A 5,362-nucleotide genomic window follows, 5' to 3' on the forward strand; every position below is an offset into this window, starting at 1 on the left:
CATGTAGATGAAATATTAGCTAAACTCCAAAACAGCCAGGGGAAAAAAGCCTTTAAGCCAGAACAGCTAGCATGTAGCTGAAGTATTGGCCAAACTCAAAAATAGCCTAAAAAAAAGGGAAAAAAATACATTAGCCATAACAGCTAGCATGTAGCTAAAACACTAGTTTAACTCCAAAGCAGCCTAAAAAACTAAACAAAACTAAACAAAACAAAAAAAGCATAAATTAGCCAAAACAGCTAGCATGTAAATTTTAGCTAAATTCCAAAATTTTTAGTAAATGCCAAAATAACCCAAAAAGCTAGCAGAATGACAATGTTTAAAACTTTAAAACCGTAACGTTTTAACATAATTATGAATAATAAAAAGACAGGAATATTATTCCAGAATAAATCAACTTAAACCTTAAATAACTTTCAATATTTTACTCTACATAAAAATGCATTTTGTCAAAATTATACAAGTTAGAAATGAGAGCAAGATAAGATCGAGTCATTAATAACAATAAAATAAAATGATCTGGAGGGCCGCATTGAATCACCTAGAGGGCCGGATCCGGCCCCCGGGCCTTAACTTTGACGCTTTAAGTGGTAAATATTGGTTCATTCTTGTCTGTTGAGTTTATTTTTTATTCAACAAGCAAACTGTCATCCTTCAGACTAACCCAGCATGCTTCAGACAGAAGGACCTCTTCAGAACTTCGGTTCATGTTGCAGTAGAAGGTTCTGTCTGGTTCTGATGTGTTCGAGTCTTCATGGTGGCTTCCACACTGCAGTTCTGTTTCAGCTGTTTGGACCAGAACATCACTGTATTTTCACAGATCCGTCAGTTTCAGACTGACAGCAGCAGGATTCGGACCCGGTCAGACCAGACAGCAGCAGGATTCGGACCCGGTCAGAGCAGACAGCTGCAGGCCCAGTTCGGTTCTTTGGGTGTCTGGCACCCAGAGAGCTTCTACTGGATCTGACAGAGGAGAAACCAAGAACTTATCTGAACTGAACCGACCCAAATCTTTTAGCTGACTCGGGGGGATTGTGCCCTAACAGCTCCGTGCGCGCGCAGATCTGAGTGTGTGCGTCTCCGTGCACGTGAGTCTGCAGAAGTACTCTACAGAAATGAGTGCGCGTGCACGCAGCACGGTGGAAACCACAGATCCGGTCAATGTAAAGGTAAAGAACAAGTACCTCAACGCTCCCGTCCGGAACCAGGATCCGTCTGTCTGCGGTTGATGACCCCCCTCCCAGCTCACGCGCCTCTTCGCACTTTAACGAGCCTTTTAAAGTAGCACGAAGCTGCATTCACGTCCAGCTCGGAAAAACCGCTTTCACATGCAGAATAAAGTATCTCCAAGTTCCAGTGAGTTCGGGCACCGCCGCCGCTGTTTTCCTCTGCAGGTAAGAAGGATCCCCGCGCGGTCCCGCACACTCATCACCGCGCGGTCCGGCGCTCCTCAGCGGGAGGGGGTGGAGCCATGATCGCAGCAGCCAGGCTCCGCCCCCCTGTCTGCGCTCAGAGCAGACCCAGACAGAGAGGAAAAACCCGTGCGGTCCTGAAGGGGTCAACGAGGGGAAGAAATCAGAACTCTCTTCATAAAGTTTACACATTTAAATGTATTTGACTTACATTATGATAAGTAAAAATATGTTTGTGATTCATGAACATTAGCAGTACTTCGCTAGCTCTGGAGTATGAGCGCCACCTGCAGGACAAACTCCAGTCTAAAAATGCTTGAAAAACTTCAAACACATTATAGTACACATAAAAAACAAGAAAATGAGAAAAAAAAAAAAACTAAAAACGAGAAAAAAAATAATGCTAAAGTATTCACGTGGAAAAGAATGTTTATAACTACACTCAAGTAATAAACTACTTAACTATATTTAAGAACAACAAAAATCAGAAAAAAACTTAAACTTAATAAAATGCACAAATTTTGTCTAAAAACCAATGTGAATCAATTACATGACAAAAAGGAGAATGGTACACATTTTAGAATTTCTAAAGTAGGCAAGGCAAGGCAAGGCAAGGCAAGTTTATTTGTATAGCACATTTCATGTACAGAGACAATTCAAAGTGCTTTACATAAAACATTAAAAGAAACAATCAAAAGAAATAGTAAAAATGTCATTCATCATCATTCAAATCATTAAAATTAAATTAAAAGAAAGTAAAAAGATTTTAATTTAAAACAAGCATAGATAAAAAGTGCGGACGTAAACTTTTGAATACATATTAATCAAATGCAGCTGAGAACAGGTGAGTCTTTAAGTAGATACAACATTGTTATATTTTAAGACAATTATTTTTTTTTATTAGATCCACTCGGTGTAGTTTACATCTCTTAACACAAAATATAACAACAGAACATTCAAATTTTATTTAAAAAAATATGATTTTAGTTTGTGCAATTAGCCTGATTGATAAGAAATGTACAAACAAGTTTATGACTCAGATGACTATTCAACCCCTGTATGTAAACATATAAACCTCTCTTGAGAAAAAGTCAATGGAATATAAACTATTTATTAATCTTTAAGGATAAAATTGTCCAAGATAATCCATCAATTTACATTCAGATTATAGATATTACATAGTAACATTTTATATTTGTCGATTTTTCCTTAATGTGTATAAAGTTATTTTTCTGAGATGCAAAATTCTGGTTCTTTTGTGTTGTTTTTATATTTTTCTTAGCAAGCATTTGCGTCATAAATGTACGACTTTAATCTAGTAAAGGTTGTAGTTACACTTTATGAATTTGTAACTGTATATTTCAAAAGATTGACTCTTACTCATAATTTTACAAGTTTATTCTCGTACAATTTTTTAACTTTTTTTATAATAGTACAACTTTTTTCATCATAATTTTATTACAATATTTTCGGATATTATGGACTTTTTTTCCTGAAATTATTATTTATTCTCTTAAAATTATTTTTTTTTCTCATAATTTCCCAACTTGATTTTTGTAAATGTATTTATTTTTTATTTTCATGCCAGCCCTAAAACTTTGTTGCTGATGTAAGAAATTGTTAAAGTGTTTCAGTCTTTGATTTATTTGAGGAAAATCTCTTCTCACTAGATGCATTTTACTTTACACTGAATATTGTACTGAAAGCTGTTCATTAGGGCTGAACGTTTTGATTTGAGTATCAATACTATTGATACCAAGATCAGCATCGATGTGTGATGAGATACTTTTGCCAGCTTTTTTGAAATACACACAGTAAAGTACCTAAATCTAGTCACAGAATTGATGCAATGGCAGCCTTACTATCTCGATCTATTCAGAATCAGATCCTCATACAAGCACACGCCCTGCCTAAGCCACGCTCCTGCACCTACCTCACAAACCCCGCAGGAGCACAGAAGGCACTGATATTGAAATGAGACGGTCCACAGAAGCCCATTCCACGGGATGGAGATCTTCTGGTGGAAAATGAATGAAGCGTTCCTTTTCTGAACAAGACTGCAAAAAACATTTGGGAGTAAACATTCATACCTGCAGAGAGGATTTTCTCTAAGGTGGGACAGTTAAGAACTGAAATTAGTGCAATTAAAAGGAAGAATGTGAATTAGAGCTGCCATGATTAGTCGACTAATTTAAAAACAGCTCAAAGTGCTGTACAAAGAACACAATAATAATAACACTCTCTAACACACATGCAAAACAACAACAACAACAAAAACAATAAGAGAACACTTATAAAAATCTACCACCGTGAAAAAGAGGAAACTACATTTTTTTACTTTTGCATTGAAGTTCTGTTCAGGCAAGTTCTGTGGAGAAACTTGCATCACTTTGCTTGGTACCACTCTCCACATTTTTGGGGGGGTTGATTTTCAATTGAACATAACAAAGACAACCCACCCTACATTTTGAACACCCAGTATATGCTACATGGCCCAACAGTCGATCATAGATCTAAGCCACACCTCTGCCACTCAGTCTGGCTCCACAAGCCCCGCCCTCTTTTTGGCATTTTTCAAATATGGGCTGAGAATGGATTAAGCCTCCAACTGCACTATTTAATTACTCTTTAAAATAGCGAAATCAAAACAAACACCCCCCATATTGCTATTTTCTCATTTATTTCCCCCCTGTTTATTATACAAAATGTTTAATTCACCTGAATTGAATTTTTTGGGGGATTAAAAAAACAACCAAAAAAACACATCAGCCCACAGTGGGATTTGAACAGGCAACCTCTCGATTCTTAGACCGGAGCTCTAACCGCTAGGCCATCGAGAAGGTGGAAAAGAGTTCTGTTGTCAGAGTTCCTTTTAACCCTGACAGGTTCCATGGTCAAAACCTTTGGGGAGTGTTGGAGGTTTACAAGGTACCCAAACCCTAAATCAACTCTTTTTGGCTCTTTACATCTACAAATGGGACTTTAAAAGTACTGCCTTTTGCTTTTTGACTCATTCAAATAAACTTGTTTTTAATTGATCAAAATATACTGGAATGTTATGATGGAAGTAAGACATGCACAAATCAAACACAAAAATACGCCTAGCTCCCTCATTTCTTAACCGATTTACACAAAACATGGCTCAAATTAAAGCTCAGGATTTCAGTGATGTCGTGGTATGTTCATTTTTGATATCTCGAAAAACTAAGCTGGAAATAGTACAAGAACTACGCCTTCTAGTGTTACAGGTAACACACTGCTGTCAAATGAACAGATTTTTCCTTTGTGCAAGAATCTAATCAACTGAGCTTGTAAATGCTGATTACCCAGGCCCAGAAAGGAGGAGGATTGATTGATGAAGTTCAATAGTATTACTGGCTTATAAACTTGACAAAGGGAAGTAGCGAAGCCCATATCCTATTAATAGTTGATTACTCCTTACTTTATATTATATGGAGTCAGAGTGTAGTAAAGTTGAACAAAGTTGTAAGCGTTCAGCACCAAAAAAATCTACTTTTTCCATTATTTGTCAGTAAAACCAAAACTTTTTTTAGTGAAAAATACTTCCTTGTTTCAGAGTCCGACCTCATTAGAGAGATCAGGATTATACTTTCCATCAAACTCATTTTGACAGGTGACCTTTGACCCTATATACCATTTATATATTAAAATTAATATTGAATTATTACGTCATCTTGAGGGGCGGGGCACCTGTCAAAATGAGTTTGATGGATGGTGTGGGGTCAAAGGTCACCTGTCAAAATGAGTTTAATGAAAGTATATTCCTGATCTCTCTCATTTGATTTAATCTTGTTTTAATCACAGAAACTAGTGAAGACAAATCCCTCATTCTTAATTAAAAGTGTGATAAACTATCATCTTTTTTTTAGCTAGTTTGAAGCTAATGATGGTTAAGATGTGCGCTTTACATCCACTTTTTGTTGTGCGTT

At 36.7% G+C, this 5,362-nt stretch overlaps 1 protein-coding gene across 1 annotated transcript in view; it reads right to left on the reverse strand.

The window, feature by feature from the left end:
- Window positions 1-2,001, reverse strand: part of pdzd2 (PDZ domain containing 2) — a 43,683-nt gene extending 41,682 nt beyond the window's left edge. The window contains exon 1 of the mRNA XM_024260282.2: window positions 1,185-2,001. The gene's annotated coding sequence lies outside the window, so the exon portion shown is untranslated. The remainder of the gene's footprint in view (window positions 1-1,184) is intronic.
- Window positions 2,002-5,362: the final 3,361 nt, after the last annotated feature.

The sequence above is a fragment of the Oryzias melastigma genome, linkage group LG9 (genome assembly GCF_002922805.2).
Source record: "Oryzias melastigma strain HK-1 linkage group LG9, ASM292280v2, whole genome shotgun sequence".
In the NCBI taxonomy this organism is placed as follows: domain Eukaryota; kingdom Metazoa; phylum Chordata; class Actinopteri; order Beloniformes; family Adrianichthyidae; genus Oryzias; species Oryzias melastigma.